Consider the following 27,831-nt stretch of genomic DNA (forward strand, 5'->3'; position numbering starts at 1 on the left):
GACCTACTGTGTACTTTTTTAAAAAGATTTCTTTATTTATTTTTATTATTTTTATTGTTTATTTTTTTTAAAGATTTTATTTATTTATTTATTTGACAGAGAGACAGCCAGTGAGAGAGGGAACACAAGCAGGGGGAGTGAGAGAGGGAGAAGCAGGCTTCCAGCAGGGAGCCTGATGTGGGGCTCGATCCCAGAATGCCGGGATCACGCCCTGAGCCGAAGGCAGATGCTTAACGACTGAGCCACCCAGGTGCCCCTAAAGATTTCTTTGCTTATTTTTAGAGAGAGAGAGAGTGAGCGCCCAAGCAGGAGGGACAGAGGAAGAGGGAGAGAGAATCTCAAGCAGACTCCACACTGAGCACAGAGCCCGACATGGGGCTCAGTTTCACCACCCTGAGATCATGAGCTGAGCTGAAACCAAGAGTCGGACCCTTAACGAGCTGTGCCACCCAGACGTCCCACTTTGTACTTTTATCCCTTTATACAGTCCATATCACGTCCGTAATCTTTTCTCTTTAAAGTTCAATGAGGGCATCTGTCATGAAGCTTTTTCCCTTCATGTTATAGAACTTCCCTTTTTCAAATCCTAAGTATACCAAATCATACATTTTAGCATTTTCTTAAAATTTCATAAGTCAATATATTATTTTTATAGCTCTACTTTCTTCTCTGTCCCCATAAGTGTTGTACAGTAATATTCATTTGTACATGTTTTGCTGTTTACTAGTTCTTGCATAAGGCAAGAATTGGCTATGAAAAAACACAAAAAGTAATAAGTATTGGAGGATGTGAAAAAACTGAAACCCTTGCACACTTTTGTTCAGAATATCAAATAGTGTAGGTGCTAGGCCAGTATGGCATTTCCACAAGAAAAGTAATAAAAAAAAAAAGTCACCATATGAATCAGTGATTCTACTTCTGGGTCTATACTCAAAAGAATGGAAACCAATAATACAAATACATTCATACAACAATTCATGCATCATTGTTCACAGGAGCATTATTCACAATAGCCAAAGGGTGAATAGCCCAAGTGTCCACGATGAATGAATTGATAAACAAAAGCGGTCTGTACATATATATATACACAGAATAGAATTCATCCTTGAGAAGTAAAGAAACTCTGACACATTTGGCAAGTGAAATAAAGGCAAAACCGAACTATGGGACTACACCAAAATAAAAAGCTTTTGCACAACAAAGGAAATCATGAACAAAACAAAAAGCAGCCTAGCGAATGGGAGAAGATACTTGCAAATGACATATCCAATAAAGGGTCAGTATCCAAAATATATAAAGAATTTCTGTAACTCAATACCAAAAAAACCCAAATAATCCAATGAAAAATTGGCAGAAGACCCGAATAGACATTTTTTCAAAGAAGACACTGAGATAGCCAACAGACCCATGAATAGATGTTCCACATCACTCATCATCAGGGAAATGCCAAACAAAACCACCATGAGATACCACCCCACACCTGTCAGAGTGGCTAAAATCAACAACACAAAACATAACAGGTGTTGGCGAGGATGCAGAGAAAGGGGAACCTCTTACACTGTGGGTGGGAATACAAACTGGTGCAGATACCCTGGAAAACAGCATGGAGGTTCCTTAGGAAATTAAAAATAGAACCACCCTACCACCTAGCAATTATATGACTAGGTATTTACCCAAAGGACACAAAAATACTGATCTGAAGGGTTACCTGCACCCAATGTTCATAGCAACATTAGCCACAATAGTCAAACTATGGACAGAGCCCAGATGTCCATGGACTGATGAATGGATAAAGATGTGGTCTATTATACAATGGAATACTACTCAGTCATCAAAAAGAATGAGATCTTGCCATTTGCAAGGACATGGGTGTATTGGGCTAGGCAAAATAAGCCAGTCAGAGAAAGACGAATACCAGACGATTTCACTCATATGTGGAATTTAAGAAATGAAACAGATGAACACAGGGAGAAAAAAGAGAGAGAAACCAGGAAATAGCCTCTTAACGATAGAGAACAAACTGAGGGTTGCTGGAGGGGAGGGGAGTGGGGGCATGGGCATTAAGGAGGGCCCTTGTTGTGATGAGCGCTGGGTGTTGTATGGAAGTGATGAGTCACTAACTTCTACTCCTGAAAGTAATATTACACTGTGTGTGAAGTAACTGCAAGTCAAATAAGAACTTGAAACTACAAAAAATAATAATAAATTTTTTAAAATTAAAAAAAATTAAAAACCATCAAAAATATTAAAAGGCAATCTATACAAATGGTAGAATTTTTTGTAAATCATGTATCTAATAATGAACTTGTTCTGGATAATATAAATAATATATGACTCAGTAATAAAATTACGAGTAACCCGACTTTTTAAATGGGCAAAGTTTCTCCAAAGGTGCACAAATAGCCAATAAGCATAGAAAAAAAATACGGCTGATGGCATGCGTCCTTAGGGAAATGCAAATCAAAACCAGAGTAAAGGAGCACTTCATACCTGCTCAGGTAGCTACAATCAAAGGGACGGACATAATTACATGTTTGTGAGGATGTGGAAACATTCTAACCTTAATGCATTACTGTTAGGGACATAAAACAGTGCGGCTGCTTTTAAAGAAAACAGCTTGCAGAGTCTCAGCTGCTCCACTGAGAGTTATCTGCTGTATGACCCGGGATGACTCCTAGCTAACCACTCAAGAGATCTGAACACATACATCCACGAGAAAACTCGTACATTCCGTGTTTGTGAGAGCGTGTCCCAGAGTAGCGAAAAAGCAGAAACAACCTAATGTCTGTTGATTGAGGAATGGATGGACAAAATGTGGCACATTAATTCAATGCAGTGTTGTTCAGTCATGAAAACAAAGTATTCATACATGCCACGACACAAATAAACTTTGGAAACAACATGCCAAGCGAAAGAAGCAAAACACAGAAGACCACGTGTTGTACGATTCCATTTTTATGAAGTGTCCAGAATAGGACAAAACCTGAGAGACAAAGAGGAAATGAACTGTTGGCGAAGGCTGGGAGATGGGGAAGTAGGGAATGACTGCTCGTGGGACAAGGTTTCTTCTCAAAGAGATGAGAATGTCAGGGAATTACAGACTGGAAACAGTTGCGCGGTTTTGTGACTACACTGAAAACCACCTAATTGTTTGCACTTCGTGTGAACATTACGGTGCACGAATCCTTCCTCAATCAGAACAGTGTCAGCATCTATAAAAGCTAAAAGGCACATGCCGTCTGGAAGCAATTGCATTCCTTCATACGCGTACAACATAAATGTCTTCGTGGGTTCACCAACGAATGTTCTAGAACATCTGTACACACCGATGCCAATACTAACCCGAATGAACAAACGGTTACAGCAAGAACAGTGGGGCGTATCTCGCAAACGCGATGCCTCCAGAAAGAAGCCACTCACCAAGGAGTATACACTGTATGGGTCCATTTTTCTTTAAGATTTTATGTATTTATTTTTTGCAAGAGTGAGTGAGAGAGAGAGAGAGAGAGAGAGACAGTGTGCGCACGCTGGGGTGGGGGGGGAGTGGCGGAGGGAGTAGCAGACTCCCCGCTGAGCAGGGAGCCCAAAGCAGGGTTCGATCCCAGGACCCTGAGATTAAGACCAGAGCTGAAGACAGATGCTTAACTGACTGAGCCACCCAGGCGCCCCCGTATGATTCCATTTAAATACAGTTTACAAACAGGCTAACTGATGATGACAAAAGTCAGCATAGCGCTCATCTGCAGTTTGGATGCTTCTCGACTGAGACAGTTCATGATGGGGGCTTCTGGGTCCTGGCAATGGTCTCTGTCCTCGGGATGTTTATGTGGATGGACTATCATAATAAAAATTCATTAAGCCTCGTACTTATGATTTTGGCTGTTCTACATCTCAATTTAAAGTTCACATTTTAAAAATGGTTCATCTGCACATGCTAATTTATAAAACTCCTTGCACCAGTTTTAGCATTCAAGAATGTTTAGCTAGGTTCTCGTGGAATGAGTTTTCCTGGTCTCCTAGCAGCCCTCTCCAAATCAACTAGCTCTATGACCATTTAAATGTATGAAACTTAGATTTATTTATTATTAAAGATTTTATTTATTTGAGAGAGAGAGAGAGCACACAAGTTGGACAACGGGGGGGGAGTAGGGAGCAGAGGGAGAAGCAGACTCCCCACTGAGCAGGGAGCCCCATGCGGGGCTCGATCCCAGAAGCCTGGGTTCATGACTTGAGCCGAAGACAGATGTTTAACCGACTAAGCCACCCAGGTGCCTCGAAACTTCTCTGTAAACAGTACCAGCCATTTGAATATATGGGAGATCTATTTAAATTATCCTTCTCACCATTCAGTGGCCCCAGGACCCCTCCTGCCTCCACCATGCTTGCACCCATGTTTATTCCTTCCCAGTTGGGATCTCCGGGCTTCAGAACAGGTTAATAATGGCAGCCGGGGGATGTAGGAATTTAAGAACAGAAAGAGTACGATTGTCTTTCTGCCTTCAGAACTCCTCATCACCCAGTACACTAATGGCTGCCTAATTTCGAGTGACACAGGAGTGACATTTTTAAATTAAGGGCAAGATTTCACAGTGGAGTGGAATGGAGAGCCCTTTCCTGTACCTTCAGAGAACCTCTTCTCTCGGCCGTGCAAGTAAAATGCTGCGTTTGCTCTGAGTTCGTGGCAGTCACCCCACTCAAATCCGGCACATAAGAGATCTGTCAGCTCTGTGGTGCTGTTGTGAATTGGCATTCACCGCTGTGGGCAGTTTGGTAGAATGTCTGCAGAAAGGAGCCCGGGGCTCCTGAACCAAAGCGGGGCTAGGTCTTCAAATAGCATTAAAGACACCTTAAAAGCATCCTGCGGCCTCTCTAGCTCTGTTTTGTTAGCTTGAGTATCTGTTGCTCTGTGAGTAGCTAAAATTCTTGAAGGCTTGTCTAGAGAGATCAATCGGTACTTCAGAGTTTAGGTGACCAGGACCCATTTCAATGCTGCTTTGTTATAACCCAAATGGAGACATCAAATGTGCACAGGCCTGCGGAGATCTGCATATAAAAGGTCATATGATAAAGACACTCTGGGATGAGGCCAGAGTTTACCATCTAAGCCAGAGTTCATCCCCCCTGACCGAGAAGAAGATGCACCCGTGGTTAAAACTCAACCTATCTGTGAGTGATGCTAACGAACCATTTTCTACATCAAGCCCACTGTCAATCACATTTATATGTTATTAGAAAATGCTCGCATCCATCTTATGGTTTGCACACCCCTGCGTGTCAGTTATCTGAACCTGATAAAGGAGGTCATAACATTCTGGATGCTTTATGCTTCAGTGCCTCTTGGAAAGGCAAGACAGTTTTCAGGCGAGGATCTGACATAACAATGAACTCCAAGTGGCTTTTATCGTGATGTGTGCTGACCAGCTTTTTTCCCCCTTGCTTTATTTAAGGATGTAACACAGCGAGGAATTCTGAAAATTAAATAAAATGCTTTGAGCCTTCGGAGAGGTCTCTGCCAGGCCAGTTGTTTCAACATTCGGTAAGATTTCTGCTTCTCAGTTCACGCATTTAATTCCCTTTATCAGCAGTCCATAAGCTGCCGAAGTGAGTTAAAAAGAGCCAACAAAGGAGTGTTCAGTGGCCCTGGGTTGCTTTGCTTCCCAGTCAGACTTTTAAATCTGTCTGCCTTCAAACTGCTTGAGGCTTTACTGCCACTGTCCACACATCGTCCCAGGGTTTACCCGCTACCGCACCCCAAGCCCTCGTCAGGTGAGTGTGGAGCTGTTTTCACAACTGTCTCCTGAGTAACCGGACTGTCCGTGAGCTCCTTCCATTGGCTCTTGGACGTGAGCTGTGTGTCCGGAGAAGCTTCTGAACCCATGAGCAAAGCCAATACTGGATCTACACCCCCCATAATGGCTGCACAGGGTTTCAGAAAGAGTATCACGCCGCCATGTTGTTTTGTTTCTTAAACGTGGATCAGTAAGATGTTTTTACCTCGTCTTCTGAAGGCTGGAATAAGCCCATTCCCTGGGTTTAAACCTACACACACATAGACACACACCTCAAAGATTTTACCATCTACACTCTCGTAAACGACACGTGAAATGCAAGTGCAGATATCAAGCATATGTAGAAGCATCATTCATGTGAGAAACCAAGTCCTTCAAACCAGCATAAGAGATAAATACTGGCCTCTGCATAGGTTAGGGCTGTTCAGCGACAGGTACACCAGGTAAATGACCACCCTCTCAACCAGTCTTAGCATCCTCCTGGCAAAGCTGTAACTGAGCGAGGCTGACCATCAGCCCCCCCATATCTGGCATTTTCTTTTCACTTCCATCCACAGACGTTAAATAGAAGGAGGAAGGGAATGAATGCTGGGCATCAGAAGACAGTCACTGCTGACTTCACACTACGTGACTGAGGCAAGTCCTTCCCCGCCTGGCCTCTGGCTCTTCATCCGTAAGGTGAAGGGGTTGAGTCATTTATTGAGGAACTACTATGTACGTCTTCAGAGAGCTCGTGATCCAACTAACTTAGCAACCACATATCCTACCACCTAACCACAGTGCGGTTTTCTCAGGAACATCGGGTTGGGACTCAAGCAGGAGTACGCTTTTGACATAAAAGAGTGCAGTCATCCATGTAGGGGTACTTCAGCTGTGGTTTTTATTCACTTTCATCTCCCCACTGCACCTGACTAAAGGAGAAGCCACAAACCTGATTAAGTAATGTCCTTTCGAGACAGTCAAATTATAGCTACTTATATTTTCATACTGCCAAGGTTTTGCCTTCTTCCCCACAAGGAAATGGGATGGATTTCTGGCAACAAAATGGCTCATTCAGTTACATCTCTTCTTTGGTGTAGCACGGGCCAGTCTTCCAGCCTAATAATGTATTCAAGGAAGGGACTGGTTAAGACAACAGAGACTTGTTTATCAAGAATAAACGGTGGCGGGGTGCCTGGGTGGCACAGCGGTTAAGCGTCTGCCTTCGGCTCAGGGCACGATCCCGGCGTTATGGGATCAAGCCCCACATCAGGCTCCTCCGCTATGAGCCTGCTTCTTCCCCTCCCACTCCCCCTGCTTGTGTTCCCTCTCTCACTGGCTGTCTCTATCTCTGTCGAATAAATAAATAAAATCTTTAAAAAAAAAAAAAGAATAAACGGTGGCGTCTGCTTTTCACCTACTCTACTCTCACTCAGACTCGTCATCTGATGCTTCTTTCATTAGTTGTCACTACCCAACACGTACCCATCCACGTTTAGGAACTATCTAGAAACCATGAGCAGAGCCGCAGTTTGTCTGCACCCCTTTACCAGATTCTCTTCTGCCTCAGGTCAGTGTTAGAGGGTAAGCAAAGTCTTCTTCCTAAGTTCACAGACTCAGGATGATCAACTCGAGTGTTACGATTCATAGGGTAATTATCTGTAATAGATCTCACACATATGCGTATGAAAGTGAACTCGAATTCCTTGAAGTGCATCATCAATTGCATGGTAGGTACTGCTAAGAAGAGTTTGGTGTTTTTTTTAACTTTAAACAGTTCAAATTATTCTAATGTTGGGTATCTTGAATTATTTAAATTACATAAAGAATCTTCATACAAAGAAATACTAAAAAACTATGCCATTAACGAGAAACTGATAAAGTGTGAATGTTGGTACAACTATTTTCTACCAACCTGATACTTTGAATATTTAAGCAGGGTCAGGCAAACTCACGAGGGTCCTAATTTTCTCAAAGTGGGAGTTTTTAAGAAATTCGTATGTTGGAAGTATAAGTTATTTTACTATGTCATGTCTCAAAATCTACTAAGAATCACTACCATAAAAAATAATACCGGTGTTGTATATAAGTGATAAATCACTGAATTCCACTTCTGGAACCAATATCGCACTGTGTTAACTAACTAGAACTTAAATAAAAATTTGAAAAGAAAAAAAAATACATTGCAAATGAAGCTGTCAGCAAGACAGCTTCATGTTTTATTGTTAATAAGCTGTTGAAAAGAGTAACCGTAAGATAATTCTTCAGTTTGATAGTATTTAAAGTTTTTAGTCTTTCAGAAATTATAACATATTTTTCCTCAAAAAATAAATAAATAAACCACAAACCACACACACACAACACCATGGAGAATTCCAGGTGGTTTTCCTTTCACAAATGGACTGAAGGTCCATATAGGAGAGTGGCATTGCCCCTCGTGGAGATGTTGGTGAGGATGGGAGGGACATGGCCCCATCCAGCTCTGACCTCTAGACCAAATGTCACGTTGCTCTCCCCCACCATGCAAGGGGTAAAACAATGAAATGGAAAAGATCCATTAAAAAAGAAGAGAGGGGGTGGTATAGGGAATCACAACTGTACAAATTTGGTTTATACCAAGGAGTTAATACGATTCCTAAAAAACAGCAAAAGATTACACATTACAGAGAGTTTATTTGTAGAGGAAACCCGAGAAGCTAAACACGGGCTAAACAGCCTCCAAATTATCAGGAGAAATGTGGGTCCATGCAGAAAACAGAAACGAGCAGTCAACAAACACAACCAAAGAACTAGACTATACAGTGAGGTAATTCGACAAAGAGAGTATCGGCATCACGTTACAAAGCACGTATAAAATGACAGGGCAGCATGAGCATAAAATAACTTCTCTAGCAACAAAATAAACAAATATGAATGGGTAAGGTCAACTATTAAAGCAAAAGACGCTTAAACATAAATAAATAAATACTAAATAAATAAATAAATAAATAAATATATAAATAAATAAGAATAAAATAAAATAAAGCAAATGACACTCAGATTGAACCACAGGCAAGCGTATGTGTCAATGCTAAGAGAAGCACGCCTTGAGTACAGAGACCGGGAACAGACAAGACAACAGAAGGAAGAGTTCACAGAGTATTATCAGATACAGTTAAATTCAGCTGTGAGCAGGAAGGAAATCCACATGTGGAAGAAATGTGACCTACGTAAATTTCCTGGTCCAATGAAATACAAACAGTAGGGGAAAAAACATCATACCCTTTGGAACTGCAAAACAAAAGCTCTTTCCAAAAAGAAAAAATCAAATGACGCTGTGAACTATCTGGAAGAAAACAAAATTGAAGCCGTACGTGGAAGGGTATCTACAACAATGGTCAGAGGAAAACTCGTGGATTTAAATGTTTTTGTTAAGTGAGAAGAATTAATTGGACTTAATTAATTAGCACACCAAAAAAGTTAGGAAAAGAAGAAAAGGACATCTAGGGATAGCAGAGGAAAGAACAGTTGAAGTAGGAACTAAATAGAAGACAAGATTTTATGGCACTATTTAATAAATGGTGGAATCCATGTAAAAGAACAGATGAATGATCGTTCCCTCCAGAAAAAGAAAGGTAAAAATCACAAAGCCATAAATGAAAATAAAAATAAGGACACTGTAAATATCCAGGAAATTAAAACAAGAAGAACACATTGCTTCTCCCAAATCCTAGCACTTGATGAAGTGGTCTTGGGGGAAACGTCCACGGCCTGTCCCAACCCACAGCCTGGCTCCCTCAACAAAGACCAACTACCACCTTCAAAATTGAAAAGAAATGTTGAAAAGCGATTCCTTCTCATTCCTCTCCCCCAGCCACACAGATCTGTGCGCAGAAGTCACCCAAAGCTAAACAGGAAACCTCTGGAAACAACAATGGGCCCCTGGGAAACGGTTAGACCTTTCTGTAGTCTCTGAATATCTTCACCATGTGCACACACTGCATCATCAAAAATCTTTAAAACAATGATGCCAAATGCCAAAACACCATCCAAACATAATACCTAACCTGATAAAAAGATTTTTTTTTTAAGATTTTATTTATTTATTTGACAGAGAGAGACAGCCAGCGAGAGAGGGAACACAAGAAGGAGGAGTGGGAGAGGAAGAAGTGGCTCCCAGTGGAGGAGCCTGATGTGGGGCTCGATCCCAAAAAGCCAGGATCACGCCCTGGGCCAAAGGCAGACGCTTAACGACTGCACCACCCAGGCGCCCCTGATAAAAAGAATTTGAAAGGGAAACTGATATTTTAGAGCAATAGGAGTATTCCTACAAAGCCCACAGCCTTTACCATACACTCCTGCACGATGTGTGCACTAGCTCAAGGATCAGGAGTGCCGTCACCCCCGTGCAAATCACAACATGTAAGCGTCATTACGGAGGAGGATACCATACGTACACTATTTACGCTAACGACTTCTGGGAATCATCTACCATATTCAAAGGAATAAATGATATCAAAATCACTGCTTTATCCCCGTCTATGCAGGATGCCCATTTATCTTTTAAGTTATATCTAGAAAGACAAAAAGAAAAAGAGCATGAATTATAGTGTATTAGTCCCCTTGAAAGGAAAGTACGTATTTCAGGGGAAATAAGATTGAATAGGAGACCAAAAAAATGGAATGGAATGGGATGGGATGGGATGGGATGGGATGGGATGGGATGGGATGGGAAAGAAAGGAAAGGAGAGGAGAGGAGAGGAGAGGAGAGGAGAGGAGAGGAGAGGAGAGGAGAGAGGAGGAGAGGAGAGGAAAGGAAAGGACAGCATCTTCTCCCACCATAGTTCCCAACTGTGGATCGACACTTCATTCCTCAGAAAGTCCTCATTCAACCTCAAACTTCTCATGCTCAAACCATAGTTGACTCCACTTCTTTCAAGAACCTTGTTCAAAATGTGTGGTGTGTTTCCTTTCTCCTCAGTTCTTCGCTCCTGCTTTAGTCCCCATCAAAGTTCACCTACACCTCTGAGAACAAACCCACCGGAGGAAAGGTCTCTGCCCATGCAACTCCACCCGTTACCTTGTTGTCCATGATTAACCCAAACCACAGCTCTACCCTCCAGCTCAAAATCACATCTCTAACATTTGCCGAAAATGCCCACAGAATTAAACACAAACTCACCCCCATGGAAAAGTAATGCAATAATCTCTGAGGGCATCTTAGTAGCTAAAAACAGAAAGTTAGAAAATATAATAAAATTTGGAGGAAAAACTGTCACCAAAAAAAAAAAAAAAGAAGACACTTCAGTTCTAATCCTAGTAAATATTCAATTGTAGAAGAGAATGTATGAAAAAAACAAGTAGGTAAACCTTACAACCCTCCCCTTCTTCGCCCCACCAACACACAGGTAGAAAGCACCTGGATCCCGGCTCAGAGAAAAGCTCAAGACAGGGCTGCTGGACCCTCGGTGCGCTCCGAGACAGAGCGTGCTTCATGCCCTCACTGGTTCTGAGAGCTGCTGAAAGACAGTGAAAGCGAGAACAACGCCACCTCCACACAGAGGATGTAGGGAAGGTACAAGCTGGCTGGAAATCGAGACTGAGGTAGGAGGGCTGTCCTCCACTAGACCTCCGGCCGTACTTGCGAATCCAATCCACAGTCAGCCCCGACGTGAGGGAGAATCGCGCTCTCCATGGCTGTCAATTCAAATCAGCTAGTAAGAGTTCACCTTTTCCGAGACAAGGAAAAAACCACCTCCTAAAATTAACAATAATAGAGCATAGGGAAAGACATCTAGGAAACTGAGTGTGTCTGAAAAATTCAGAAAATATGGAGGCATGCCCAGTGGAATGCAGGACAAAGCAGCCTCAATTATGAACACCAAGTCCAGAGAGAAAGGATTGAGATAAAATAGCAACAAAACGAAGTAACGAGCCTCTTAGGATGAGGGTAATAGGGAACTACTTAAAATAAGGAAGGACGGCAAGGAAATCAAAATTATTTTCTTGAATTTTTTTTAAAGTGTATAAACGAAGGCTAAAAATAATAATAAAAAAAAAGAAAAAGAAGTAGAAAGAAAGAAAGAAAAAAGAAAAAACATCTGAAAGCTTGATAATTCCTGACAACAGTTAATGGGTTTTATTTTCTGGCTTGTTTTGGTTAACTTCAGCAGAAAGAAAATGAAACCTATAAATATCTGAACAAAAAGCAAAGTGAGGCTTACTGCCAGAAGGCAATGAAGCAATTTCCAGAAGCTTTCAAGAAAAATGTGTGACCGAATGTTTGTACGTGCAAGCTGTCTTTCACAAGGGAAGCCACTGGAAGTAACTCTCTGATGTTCAAGGGATCAGAACATTTATTCCCCATCTATTAGTTTTCATTTATTTGCATTTAATTTTTATTTTTTAGAAAGAGAGAGTGGAGGGACAGACAGGCAGAGGGAGAGGGAGAAAGAGATTTTTTTTTTTAAGATTTTATTTTTTCATTTGAGAGAATGTGTGTGTGTGGGCAGGGGGGAGAGGCAGAGGGAGAAGCAGGTGCCCCACTGAGTCGGGAGCCTGATGCACAGGGCTCGATCCCACGACCCTGAGATCATGACCTGAGCCGAAGTGAAGAGTGGGCCACTCAACCAACGGAGCCACCCAGGCGCCCCCATTATCTTTCATTTAAAAAACAAAACAAAACTTTGCATAAGATGAATTTTTACCAAAATGAGAATTGGGCATTATTAAAATGAATGAAAAGCTGGCAGTCGGTATTGAAATACATAAAAACAGCTAAATGTATGATGCACATAACACATGTGTATTTCAGTCTTTAGAAAGAGAATAATGCAAAAAGTCAACAGCAAAGTTGAATCTAAACCCCCAGAACACATTATCAAGACTGAAGAGGAAAAAGACAGATCTAAAAATAATATTACACTTTTTGCTAATTATACTGAAATAACATATATATCAGGATATATATATATTTATATATATATATATTAGGAATAAGAAGTTACTGAGTGTTAAAAAAATTCCTCTTTCCTATTTAGATCATTCTTTCCTCAAGCATAAAGATTTTTTATTACCACTATGGCTATTTCAAATTTGATTTTCATTTCTGATAACTACTTGTATTATTTACACACAAAACCTTTTTTCTAATTATATATAAGTTATATAAACTAATATATTTGTATTGTGTAAATCACAGTAATTTTGAAGAGTAAAACTAAAGTTACCAATACTAGTATTACTCAAAAATAAACACTTTATGTGCTTCCTCCAATAAAAATTAAAATAAATTATTAAAAAAAAGACAGATCTGGAGATCCTTAGACCTAAGTGATTGGAATTCAAAAAATGTGTCACTATTGCTTCTGGTAATTCTGGCTTTTGAAAGGTTCAAAGCACTACAAATGGTCAAATGGGATTGCAAGTGGCAATGCAAAAGTGGTTTGTAGTTAGTAAATCTAGACATCTAATTAAATATGGACATTGAATACACATTTTACCTTAACACCTCCCCAAATTACCTGAAAATGGTATCTCACCCTACATGAAGCCCAGTTACCACAGAATGTATATAAGTCCCATGTAAGATTAACTAGAAAGAAAATGAGCTTTTGAAAATGTAAAAAATATAACTGAAATAAAATAATAAATAGTTGGAAGGTAAAGCTGAAAAAAGTCTCCCAGAAAGTAGAACGAGAAGATAGAGATCGAAAAATAGAAGAGAAAATATTGTATTCTAGGAGACATAACAACTGAGTAACAGGTGAGAAACAGATAACAGAAAACACAGGTGAGAAAATTTTATAAAAGAAAAAAAAATCGAGAAAATTTCTTAGCACAAAAAGAAGCTTACAGATTAAAAGGATCCACTTTTAAGCATAATAATAGATTGAAAAGCACAATACATTTAAAAGCATAATAACAAATTTTAAAAAATAAGACCCATGCCATAGTATATCATCATGAAATTTCAAAACATAGGAACAGAAAAAAGATCCTAAAAGGTTCCGGGGGCGGGGGGTGGAATCACTCCAAAAATCAAGTCATAATGGTACTGGATTTCTCAAAATCAGCCCTAAATCTTAGAAGATATGGTAGAGAAGTGTATTCAAAATTCAGAGGGAATATGATTTCGAACCTGGTTTCTATACCCAGCCAAACTATCAAACAAAAATGAAGACGAAATAAAGGAAGTTTCTGGAGGATGAAAAAAAAGGGTGCAAACCCAGAAAGAAGATATGGAAACAGGAGATAGGGGAATCCAACGAGAGAGGAGACAAAAGGAATCTAGAGTAACAGTGAAAGGTGACACAAGACGCAAGATCACAGCTCAACAGCATGCATGAAGAGGGGCCAATACTGGCTGGAGTAGAAGGCTCCAGAGAGACATGATTATCTTTAAGAGGATGTAAGTGATGACTAATTGATATGCCTGAATGGATTGTAAAGGACAGATAATTCATAGAAAATAAAGGAAATGAACACAGACAGCTGAGAAAAATTTGCACTAGAAAGGAAATGTCATATTTCAGGGCTCAGCTGTAACCATAATACTGTAAACCCTGATTAATGTTAACTTTTAAAAATACATGAAAAAGGGGCGCCTGGGTGGCACAGCGGTTAAGCGTCTGCCTTCGGCTCAGGGCGTGATCCCGGCGTTCTGGGATCGAGCCCCACATCGGGCTCCTCTGCTATGAGCCTGCTTCTTCCTCTCCCACTCCCCCTGCTTGTGTTCCCTCTCTTGCTGGCTGTCTCTATCGCTGTCGAATAAATAAAATCTTTAAAAAAAATTAAAAAAATAAAAATAAAAATACATGAAAAAATAAGGTAATTCAAAGGATGAAGAAAAGACGACCACTGACATCCATGATTTAGAAGTATCATATAAAATCCGCATTCGTTCCTGTTCAAACAATGCCAAAAAGGAGCAGTTAACAAAAGATACTTTTATCCCTGGGGCTTTAAACATAATTCTAGAATTTCAAGTAAATTCAAATAAAATAATGAAAAATAGATGTATTAGAAACTAGAGAATAATATCTTTGTCTACCAAGAAAAGTGAAGATACTTAACCAAGAAAACATTCGACCAACTAAAAGAAGTCAACAGAATGGTTGGTCACAACTTTAAAAAACAATATTAAAGAGCTTCCCTGAATTATCAACATTAACCGATTACAAATGTGAGAAGGAAAATTCCATTCACAGCACCAACGAATCACAGAAAATCTAAAGGCATATCCCTAACAAGAAATATGAAAAACACAGTAAAAGTTAAGGAAGATCATAAAAACGTGTAATAAGTGGAAACTGAGACTAAAGTCCTGCATGAGGAGGCCCAATGTTACAAATATTTTCACTGTGTTTACAATTTTCCTATCATATGTATGACTCACCACAGGAAACCTCTGGTTACGGATGATAAAGGGACTTGCTTTGATAGTGACATATTATAAAACTCTAGTTTAAAAAGATAGGGTAGAATTTGTGCCAACGGTGCAAACAAATTCAAAATTCTTTTTTTTAAGATTTTACTTATTTATTTTTTTATTTATTTGAGAGCGAGAGAGCACAAGAGGAGGAGAGGGACAAGCAGGCTCTGCACAGAGCGTTGAGCCAGGTACGGGGCTCGATCTCACGACCAGAGATCATCACCTGACCCAAAATTGAGAGTCAGACACTTAACTGACAGAGCCGCCCTGATGCCCCCAAATTCAAACTTCCAAGCACACAAACATATCAGGGATATACACACATACTTAATAATTTATGAAACAGTAAGTGAGTCATTGCAAATCAAAGGAAAGATAGTTTTGGGATAAGCTTTTTTTAAAATCAAATTGAAATCCTATCTTACTCCCTATACCTGAATAAGATATAGATCGATAAGGATTTAGGTATAAACAAACAAACCAACAAGGAACTAGAATTTTATCCCTCCTTGGGGGAGGAAGTTTCATCCCACACATGTCCAATAGCACCAGGCAGAGATGAAAACCTCTGAATCATAAGAGATGAAAAACTCATTGAAGTCCCCTCATCCCCAGCCGTAAGGGAGAGATCTCTGGGAAGGAATTGAGATTATTGATCACGTTCATTGCTCCCATGCAGATATTAACCAAAACAGTGGTTTACATCTAGTTTGTTTTTGCAATACTCTGGAAGTGTCTAGAATTGCATTCTCTGTGTTCTCACAGAAAGCCTGCCCCTCTTCCTAGTTCAGAGGATGCAGAGGATGGGTGTGAACAGCGATCTGTCCGCAAGCACTACCCCAGCACTGTTATCGACCAACAGACCACGTCTACACCCCCTGCTGCGGCCCTACAAGAGGCTTAGGAGTTTGCGAGCTCACTCCGCCAGGTCTGGGGCAGAGGAAAGAAAGCTGAAGTGTGTGTGCGTGACCTGCAAGCGACAATGTGAATTATGGCGTGAGGATATCGAGGCATAACGGGGGCGGAGGGCGATGCCTCTTCACGTCCCAATGCACATAGATTTCTCCGGTACTGTCTCTGATCTTCGCTTTTTCAGAACAGGAGAGGAAGAAAGGGAGAAATGTGGAAGAGAGGGGAAAGGACAGGGAGAGAAGAGAAAGAAGGAAGCTCTTCTCCAGCGGACAGCCTCCATTAGGACATGACTGTGACGTGACCATAGGATACCGGGTGGTGACCGCCGAGACAGCAAGGAGGCCACACAGCATCCACGACTTGTCCCAAGGTAGGGAATCTGAAATTCTGGAACACAACTACAGACTATGTGCAGACGGGGCCTTCAAAGAGGAAATTGAGGTTAAATGAGGTCATGACTGGGCCCCCCGTCCTGTAGTACTGATGCCCTTATAAGAGAGGGGACACCGGGTTGCGTGCACACAAAGAGAGAGCTACGTGAGGACACAGCGAGAAAGTGGCCGTCTGCCAGGCGAGCAGAGAGGCCTCAGGGGAACCAACCCTGCCCACACCTTGACCTTGGACTTCCTGTCTCCAGAACTGAGAAAACAAATCTCTACTGCTTAAGCCACTCCATCTGTGGTAATTTGTGATGGCAGCCCCAGCAAACTTTATATCTCACACACGCACGTGCAAGCGTGCGTGTGCACACACATGCATACACCCACGGGTGCACACGCACACACACAGTTATTCACCCAGGTGTCATTCTCTGCAAAAAGAAAAACCACCACCAAAAAAAACCAAAAAACAAAAACAAAAAAAAAACACACAACTGCTTTAAGGGATTTGTTGCTCAAAGATAAGAGGAAAAGAAAATCTAAAAAGCATTTGATATTTTTGAAAGTACAGGAAAAGCTGCATGTCAGTATCCAGACATTCTGCAGTAGGCAAGCCTGGTCCAGACATGTCAGCGGTGCTCCACGTATGCGTGCGATTGAGAGGCAGAGGACAGAGAATTAAGGCGTCCAGGAACCAGGGTGTGCAGGTCGCACCTGAGTCACAATGTTCTCCTGGTTTCCTAGACACCTCCAAGTCAACACTTCAATGTGGCACCAATCATAGGTCCACTGAGCACTTGTTACGTGCCAGATGCAGGTTCTCTCATGTAGTTCTCACATACCCTACCTTACCTCGAGGTAGATTATCTCCGTCTCTTACTGTCCCATTTTAAAACTCAGCACACTGATGTTGCGCTAGGACGACTTCCCCAATGTGACATTGCGGCCAGTGGCAAGACCAAGACATAGACCGTGAGTGTCCCTCCGGACCTCAGACTTAAACTTCACATGATGCCATCCATCTCTTGCCCATGAATGATCCCCAGAGGTCGAGGTCACGGCTTCCGTGTGCAATATACAATAACAAAGAGAATCAATGTCTGTTTTGCACAGGAAAGCTACAAGGCAAGTCTTTGGACAATTAAGGCGTTGCATGCTAGCTTTCGTTATTATTTTGGTAAATCTCAAAGGTCACAGTTTTCTTCCCTGACATGACTAGTTAGATGGAAAATTAATCCAAAAGTCACATGAGCTGTGTCCACACACATGGTTGTGTCCATACAAATTCTATGATCTATTCGATGTTGAGAAATATAAGGACCATTTTTACTTTTAAGTCAATAAAAACTCTTTCTGTTTTGCCCCCACCAAGTCATATTTAATCATGCCGCTTTGGTTAGAGTAGTTTTTTAAATTAATGTAATATATCATATACAAAATACAAGTGCAGATAGAAAGCACATCATTTCTGTGAGAAACTAAGTCTTTCAAACCAGCGTAAGAGACAGACACTGGCCTCTGCATAGGTTAGGGCTGTTCAGCGACAGGTACACCAGGTAAATGACCGCCCTCTCAACCAGTCTTAGCATCCTCCTGGCAAGGCTGTAACTGAGAGAGGCTGACCATCAGCCCCCCCCCCCCCCCATATCTGGCATTTTCCTTTCACTTCCATCCACAGATGTTAAAGAGAAGGAGGAAGGGAACGAATGCTGGGAATCAGAAGACAGTCACCGCGAATTCACACTATGTGACTGAGGCAAGTCCTTCCCCTGCCTGGCCTCTGGCTCTTCACCCATAAGATAAAGGGGTTGAGTCATTTATTGAGGAACTACTATGTACGTCTTCAGAGAGCTCATGATCCAACTAACTCACTGATGAAAAATGAAACACGATGTGACAGGGTATTTTAATGGTGATATGGTCAAGAGTCAATTGGGATTGAACTGAGAATAACTCTATCTTCCCAATGGGTGGCTGTAGACTTGTTCACGCTCGACCCTGATGGACAGCTGGAGTTCCCCGGATGAAAGGGGCATGTGGGGAATATAGAAATAGGGTCAAAGAAGGGACACAGCGAACATCACGGGCATCAGAGATCCTACGAGATGCTGGGGATGGCTTGGTTCCCATGTGGGGAGGGCACCCACAGTAGAAGTAAGAGCGTATACAGGGGACTTTTATGTAGAGCCAACAAGCTTAGACAATACACTAACTGATTTTAACATTAAAAGCTCATGTTAGAACTTTCATACAGCTCAATAGATAACCTCTAAGTTTGAGGTTGCTTCCGACAATCTTTGGACAAAGGAAATCAAATGTATCAAGTTGGTGTTCCTACCAACCCCCACCCCCAGCAGCCTATTACGTCAGAATAACCTCAGGGAAAAAGGATTGTAAACTGATGAAGACCTCAACCTAGCTTTCATGTTTAAATGTCTAGGAAAGGAAGCAATTGCCTCCAATATCATCTTCAGCGAACATTATCCTTTAATTAGCAAAATGCTGAGGGACAGAACTCTGCCAGGGAATTCTCAGAGTTTTTCTAATATCACTTTGTAATGAAACAAACAGATGACCCAAGATGATTTAATTACACTGGTAGGTCAGTATAGGAGCACAGAAAGATGTGTGATGGTATAGGATAAGGTCCCAGTGTGAAATAATAAATTACGCCACACGCCATGTGTGAAAGGTCAGCAGTTCTTCACAGACTGAAAGAATTTTCCATTAACAAAAGAAATGACAGGGGCAGCTCAGTCAATTAAGTGTCCGACTCTTGGTTTCAGCTCAGGTCATGATCTCAGGGTTGTGGGATCGAGCCCCACGTCAGGCTCTGTGCTGAGCTGAGTGTGGAGCCTGCTTGGGATTCTCTCTCTCTGCTCCTCCCTACTCATGCTCTCTCTCTCTCAAAAATGAATGAATGAATGAATGAATGAATGAAATGAATGACATTCTCAGCCCCAGTGGAGCAACAGCTCTGTTGGTCATGGGTCAGAAAGACACCCTGAATGGCACAGGCCCCATCTAAGGTAATATGTGAGCAGACGTGAAGCACACACAGGCAGGTAAGGTGTGCACAGAACCAGGATTCTATACTCTCACCTTGGCATGTCTCCTCCCCTGGGAGGCTGGAGGCAGAAGGCATCCCGTATCTCCTGGAGACCATCAGCGTACAGGGACGATCCAGCCGCCACACTGACGTCAGTGTTGATGGCCAGCCTGTGCCCTCTGCCATATCTAGCCCCGCCACACAGCAGACACCACTCTCTCTTACAGAATAAGAGCCTTGGATCCCAGAGACACTTTGCTCCAAGAAAGGAAAATTCAAGTAAGAATATATTTGTGTGAGGGGTGCCTGGGTGGTGCAGTCGGTTAAGTGTCTGACTCTGTTTCAGCTCAGGTCATGATCTCAGGGTCGTGAGATCGAGCCCCACTTTGGGCTCCGCGCTGGGCGTGTTGCCTGCTTAAGATTCTGTCTCTCCCTCTGCCCCTCCTCCCCACTCTATCTCAAATAAATAAATAAATCTTTTAAAAAAATAATGAGGTAAGATTTAAAACATATATATATATAATTGTGTGACAGAGAAACAGCTCAGTACGTGTAGACATAGAAATCCAGTGGGATAGAAGGAGGGCATCAGTATTGAATCTCTGCAGCACGAATGATAAACGCTCCTGATATGATGTGAAAACTGGAAACCTGGATGAAACGAATGAACAGTTAATATGATTAGGGCAACAGTGTGTGTGTGTGTGTGTGTGTGTGTGTGTGTGTGTGTGTCTGTGTGTGTCTGTGTGTGTGTCTGTGTGTGTATCCATACAGGACAGACAGGTAAGTCACAGATGATAGGGACGTGATAAACAGATGAGAGAAAAGATAGACACGCACATGCATAATACATACATGCATGATAGATGGGCACATATAAATTATTGATACATAGATAATGCACACACATGCTAGATGAAAGATAGATGATAGATACATAGATGATAGATACATAGATGATAGATAGAGATGATAGAATTTTTTTTTCAAAACTGGGACTTCAAGAAAAAAAACCACCTTCATGTAAGATTAGAGACAATTTCCCTTCATTGTTTTCCTAAGTCAATATTAGTATTGTAAATCACCATTTAATTTAAAATGGGAGAGAAACAAATTTTCAAGTTAATTCCTAGTTGGCGAGGTTATGATTTAAACTACTCTAATCTGTGACTCATGTTAGTCTAAAGAAAAATCAGGCTTTTATAAGCAATAAATGAGTCCTATACCTTTTTTGTAATATTGGTATTACGGTGGTTTAAATGAAGTCCGGTAAGCCATATATAAGTTCCTAGGTGTGATGCCCAGAATACTTAGCAATGTGATGGTATTATAGTGCCTAACAGTTACTGCTCACATGAATTCTCTGAGAGCGATCACTTAAAACTGGAGGAAGCCAAGGGGGGCAGGGCGAAACTTCTATCCCAATTTTGTGCATTAAAATGGAACAGACTCCAAAAATGTTTATCTGACGTGTGACGAGAATGCCTGTCTTTTTTTTTTTTTAAGATTTTATTTATTTGCTTGAGAGAGAGAGAGAGAGAGCAAGCAGGAGCAGGGGGAGTGGCAGAGGGAGAAGCAGACTCCCCACTGAGCCCCACACGGGACTCAATCCCAAGACCCTGAGACCATGACCTGAGCCGAAGGCAGATGCTTCACCCACTGAGCCCTCCAGGTGCCCCCAGAATGCCTGTGTCTTAAAAGAATTTTTCTATTGTTTATTATTTAATTGCCTGACAATTTAACACATGATCATAATACAAGATTTGGAAAGGAAAGGAGGGAACGAGGAACAAACAGAAATTATCCATAGTCCCTACCCAGGTACAACTACTGTTAACCTGTCAGTGCTTTCTTCCAGCTCCTTCCTGTGCGCTGCCGTTCTGTTGTTTGTTTATAGTCTTGCTGCTGAGAAGGTGGCCTTTGGTTTAAGTCAGCACGAGTCCAAGGGAAGTTCCGGCAACCACGGAAGCGCTCTGTATCTGTCTGAAACAGACACTGCTAAACTCACATTCTCCCCTGCTAACGCCACTGACTTACACTGATCATTGAATGTATTTAAATGGAAGCTTAGGGGCGCCTGGGTGGCTTGGCCAGTTCAGCGTCTGGCTCTTGATTTCAGCTCTGGTCGTGAGATCGAGCCCTGCATTGGGTTCCAGGCTCAGCATGGAGTCTGCTTGGGATTCTCTCTCCCTCTGCCCTTCCCCCCTCCAACTAAATAAAACAAAAAACATAAAAAAAAAAAAAAAAAACTTCATGAAGCTTAAAAGCCACAAGTGGTTGGTAGCTGCTATTTTGAACAGGCACAGCCTAATTTTACTCCTTTATGGTCTTTTTCTCTCTTCTTCCCTTTAAGATCTCGTCTGTATATATGGATTCCACAGTTTTGCTACAAACTGTCCAGGAATGAGTATCTTCTTATTCTTCTGCTTGAGAAGCATCGTGGTTTTCTACGAGAAATATTAAGTAATGGCCTCAGGAAACTTGGTGACGTTGTTACCAAGTTAGACGTTATCTTGAAACACGTGAAGTTGTGCAGTTTCTGAAAGGCAAGTTTAAAGTTACCTAGTGGCCAGAAAAACAATTTACACGGATGAATGGAGGAGCAACACTTCAAGGGTCCTAATCATTCCTTGTGGGCAGGCTGTTTCCTTTCTAGAGTGTAAATAAAAGTGTCTGCATTTTACAAAAAAATTACATATATAATTATATATATTATATTATATATTATTGTATATTATACACACACACATACACATATATATACACACATGGAAATGGCCAATACGTATTCAGATAAATACCATAATGTGAGCGTACCTATGTCTGAGAAGGCTAAAACTTTTGCTGTATACAAGCTCTTTTTGAAAGAAATATTTTAAATATACATATATGTGTATGTGTGTGTGTGTGTACATATACATATAAGTTTTGTTATTATTGGGATCAGAATGAAAGTCTTACCAATTACCGGAAGTAAGGATCAAGATCGAGAACAGGTGGGAGCACCTGGGAGGCTCATTCGGTTGAGCATCCGATTCTTGGTTTCAGCTCATCCCAGGATCCTGGGATTGAGCCCCGAATCAGGCTCTCTGCCCCACGGGGAGTCTGCTGGTCTCTCTCTCCTTCTGCCCCTCCCCCTGCTCGTACTCTCTCTCAAAGATAAATAAAGAAACCTTTAAAAAAAAAAACAGATCAAGATACAGATACAGACATAGTGAAGAGAAGGGCCATATGCACCCCAATGTTCATAGCAGCATTGTCCACAATAGCTAAATCGTGGAAGGAGCCGAGATGCCCTTCAACAGATGACTGGATTAAGAAGTTGTGGTCCATATATACAATGGAATATTACTCAGCCATCAGAAAGAACGAGTTCTCAACATTTGCTGCAACATGGACGGCACTGGAGGAGATAATGTTAAGTGAAATAAGTGAAATAAGTCAAGCAGAGAAAGACAATTATCATATGGTTTCTCTCATCTATGGAACATAAGAACTAGGAAGATCGGTAGGAGAAGAAAGGGATAAAGAAAGGGGGGTAATCAGAAGGGGGAATGAAGCATGAGAGACTATGGACTATGAGAAACAAACTGAGGGCTTCAGAGGGGAGGGGGGTGGGGGAATGGGATAGACCGGTGATGGGTAGTAAGGAGGGCACATATTGCATGGTGCACTGGGTGTTATACGCAACTAATGAATCATCGAACTTTACATCAAAAACCAGGGATGTACTGTATGGTGACTAAGATAATATAATAATATTATTATAATAAAAAAAAAACAGATCAAGAACAGGTAAGAGAAGTGAACTGAAAGGAAATATGCAATTAGGGTTTGGGATCTGTATGGTTTCCTTTCAACCATGTAAATACTTCTCCGTGGATAATCATGAATCAGCAGGACCAGCACAAAGCTGACACAGCCTGCTAGACACAACGCCGTTAGCAACTTGACGTTTATAAACTCTTGCGACACGCAGAGTACGAAAGGCTGGCAGGCCCCAGGGCTAACAAAGTCACACCTGAGCCTCACAGAGACTGTCCCTCCCTTGCAGCCAGTACCGAGAGATGACGGACCTCATGGTAAGGTTGCACAACCTATCCCTCCAGAAGCTTCCGGAGTCTGATCTGCTTCCAGGAAGGGCCAGGCCAGCATCAGTTGGCTCTGAGACAGCACCTTAGTCCTCCAGCTACTCCAGTTACACAGTCACTGCCCTGAATTTCAACAGTAAGCGATCTGGTAACTTCTATGTTGAACACTTGTATTCAGATCCTCTGCCCCTTTCCGGAAGTCTGACTTCTGGCATGCCACGTAATGCCCTGCACCTGAGACTCCTGAGCAGTTCAATCAGGATGAGGATGTCTTCCCCAGGCCCTTGCGACTATCAGATGAGATAAAAAATGCCAAGCCCCTCACACAGCATAATGCTTGGTGAACCCTGGAGCCACAGTACATTATAACTATCGTGATTAGAATTTATTCCGTCTAGAGGCTGCAAAGAGTCCACCTACACACCTGATGGTGTCGGAAATGAGGCGATATGGAGGGGTGGGGACTGTGACAAACTAGGAAGTCTATGTTCTAACCAAGTGCAGTCTACTTCCAAAATGCATACGAGGTACTGGCCAAATAAAAATGCATGTGATCGTTGGCCTGCAGTCTTCCCATCTGTGACCACTGGCATTGTACCAGGAGCTCAAGATAATTTAAGCCAAATTATAATGGTCAGTTATGAAGTTCTGTAGACATATTCTCAAATTTGAGGACACACGTTCATAGACATTAATAAATTAAACAAGAAAAGAAAAGAGCCCTGTTCCTGATAATATAACCTCAAAAAAGACACAAAAGGGACCTTACAATAATGAATGACTGTATCAATGTATTCCAATTAGGTAGCAGTAAATTATGAGCTTCATGGGCAGGAAGATGCATATGGGCTCTCCATGTAGTTAAAAATTCCATTGTGTTCTAATTACCCATTTAATTCCTTGAATACCAATGTGCAATTAACATTACAAATAATCAAGGTTAAAAATATAATTAATGCAAGTGTGATTTAGTTATAATTAAACTAATTACACAGATATGTAGCATAATAAGGGACTTGCAGGCCATTAAGGAGATGTAAATGTATTCTTTCTTTCAAGAACAGCTATTTGAATTTCATTTTCCAATTAGTTTACAAATGATGGGATGGAATTATGAACAAGAGTCAGGCTTCCAGGGATGAGGAAAATAGACCATATATTTTTTGCTCGCTTTTGAAATTCGGATTCTTTTGTCTATATGTACTAGTAAATACAGAAGTTAGGGAAACACACACACACACACACACACACACACACGTGCACGCACGCACGCACGCACGCCATCCAAGCAACAAAAACACACCTTCTTCCTTTTCAATTGCAGGGAAAATCAACAGCATGGTAACTTGAGAGACCTTTCATTCCATACACGTGATTCCCTTTCAGAGTCTTCTCCAGGATCACACATACCTTAAACACTCACCCAACTGATCAGTTCTATTTCCTGCTGTTGAACAGCATAGCTCCAAATACTGGTGTTTTTATCAACTGATGCAGACCAACCAAAGTATAATTGTATTCTCTGCCCACAGACACAGCAATTACAACAGTAAAGAGCCAACACAGACTGGGATGCCAGGTGGTTCGGTCAGTTAAGCGTCCCAACTCTTGGTTTCGGCTCATGATCTCAGGGTGGTGAGATTGAGCCCCACATTGGGCTCCCTGCTCACCTTGGAGTCTGGTTGGGATTCTCTCCTCTTCTCCCTCTCCTTCAGCCCCTCCTGCTCATGCTGTCTCTCCCTCTGTCTCTCTCTCTTTCACTCAAATAAATATCAAATCCTTTAAAAAAAAGTCAGCTCAGACAGCATAGCAGGTAACATGTAGCATTTGGAGTGGGGCATGTTTTCAAGACTCCAACATCTTCATTTAAGTGAGGAAAGCAAATATTTCTATTTTTTTAAATAAAGATTTTATTTATTTATTTGAAAGAGAGTGAGAGATAGAGAGAGAGAGCACACACAGGGGGAGAGGGAGAGAGAGAAGCAAGCTCCCCGCTAAGCAGGGAGCCTGAGGTGGGGCTTGATCCCAGGACCCTGAGATCATGACCTGAGCTGAAAGCAGACACTTAAAGGACTAAGCCACCCAGGCACCCAAGGAAAGCAAATATTCCTTAAATGAGAAGCCCATGCCTGTTACTGGACAAGGTGGCTTTTATAGGAGCTCTCAGCACATTCCATAAGCCTGTGAGTTATCCTTCCTAGTACACAGGGGAGGAAACCAGACAAGTGGGAAATGGGAGAGGCAGGAAAACGGAGATCATAAGAGGGAAAGGGGAAAACCAGGCATGAAGAAAACTCGGTGATGTATTCTACATCCATTAGAATGAAACCAGGATGGCATTACCAACAGCAAATCAACCCTAATTTTCCCCACCTCTGAGGATGGCCGCAAACTGATTATCTGGAAAAATGGGTAAATAAAAATGGTAATTAAAAAGCATTCTTGTCTCATTTTTAATATGAACTATATACTCTGGGTAATCAAATAAAATGTGGTGAAAGCAACTCTGTATAAAATTATCCCAGCCAGTCCATGAAAACTAAAGATAAGAGTTGGAATATCAGGGGTGCCTGGGTGGCTCAGTCGTTAAGCATCTGCCTTCGGCTCAGGTCATGATCCCAGGGTCCTGGGATCAAGCCCAGTGTCGGGCTCCCTGATCAGTGGGAAGTCTGCCTCTCCCTCTCCCTCTGCTTGTGTTCCCTCTCTCGCTGTGTCTCTCTCTATCAAAAAAAATCTTAAAAAAAAAAGAGTTGGAATATCACTACCTTGTACTCCCCATGGGATGAATGCATTAACCTCAGCACGAGGCATCAGTTTACATCCACATGTTGTACGCCTAGAACCAACACAACATCGCACGTCAATCATATTCAGTAATAAATAAATAAATACAGAGTGATGTGCCCCTGAGGACAGTAAACAGCACGACCTCCTACTGACTCAACGCCTAAGTCAGGTACTTTAACTACATGATAAAGTGAAAAACATGTTTAAATATGAGCCTGAGCCTGATTAAGCCTCTGGATCCAGCTGCACCTGGCAAGAAAGAGGACAGAGAAGCATGTGAAACTTCACCTCGATACTCAACCAGCAAAGCCTATAGACAGCTCTCTTTCCAAGTCCAATGGCACAGGATCAATATGTGGATTGTAAGGAAAAGGAAGAGGTGGAGAGAGACCTGTAGACTGAGAGACGTGAAAGTCGGATCAAGTGTTTACAAATGGCATCTAGGGACTACCTCGGGTGATAAAGCCGTACAGAATCTTCTAGAAGAAAGAGGTAGTAATTGGAATGGGCACACACAGTGGTTCTGGGTTAGCAGTCAAAATTCTATTAATTGGCCTGAGTCCTGGTTCGAAAAATGTTGCTCTTATAATAATATACTAAGCTATATTAAAAAAAAAAATCAGGGGCACTTGGGTGACTTAGTCGGTTAAGCACCCAACTCTTTGATTCTGGCTCAGGTCATGATCTCGGAGTTGTGAGATCGAGCCATGCAGGGGGTCTGCACTTAGCAGGGAGTCTGCTTGAGATTCTCTCTCTCCATCCATGCCTCCCCCTTTTCCTTCCCTCTCTTGAAAAAAAAAAAAAAAAAGTCAGGCTAGGAGTTACCCTTGAACAGGGGAAGGGCTTAAGGGGTACCAGTCTTGTTCTCTTTCTGAGCTAGGTACAGATTATAAAAGTGTATTCACTTTGTAAAAATTCATTGAGATCTTCCTTTCTATTTGTAACGTATACTTCAATGAAAAGTTTCTTAAAGGGAAATTTTTAAAAATATTAAACCAAGAAACACAAGCTTTAGAGTATCAGAAATGCTCTTCTATGAAATTTCCTGAAATATTAACTCAAAATTATGTACGTCATTTAGAGGACAGTGACAGCAATAATACCACTTTTTACATTTTCAGGATGAAGCTAGAGCCAGACAAAGAAGCATATTTATAGACTTAATGATTTGATAATTTAGAGACAGACTTTAAAAACCACTCAAATCAAGAAGTTAGAATTAGTTATAAGTTTAAAGTAAAAATTTTTAATTAAGTAAATAGGGGCACCTGGGTGGCTCCATCGTTAAGCATCTGCCTTCGGTTCAGGTCATGGTCCGAGGGTCCTGGGATCGAGCCCCGCATCAGGCTCCCTGCTCCATGGGGAGCCTGCTTCTCCCTCTCCCACTCCCCCTGCTTGTGTTCCCTCTCTTACTGTCTCTCTCTCAGTCAAA

At 41.6% G+C, this 27,831-nt stretch overlaps 1 protein-coding gene across 1 annotated transcript in view; it reads right to left on the bottom strand.

The window, feature by feature from the left end:
* Positions 1-27,831, bottom strand: part of ABCA13 (ATP binding cassette subfamily A member 13) — a 357,421-nt gene that overhangs the window by 48,052 nt on the left and 281,538 nt on the right. The gene's annotated exons all lie outside the window — the stretch shown is intronic.

This window comes from Ursus arctos, unplaced genomic scaffold (assembly GCF_023065955.2).
Source record: "Ursus arctos isolate Adak ecotype North America unplaced genomic scaffold, UrsArc2.0 scaffold_3, whole genome shotgun sequence".
Classification (NCBI taxonomy): Eukaryota; Metazoa; Chordata; class Mammalia; order Carnivora; family Ursidae; genus Ursus; species Ursus arctos.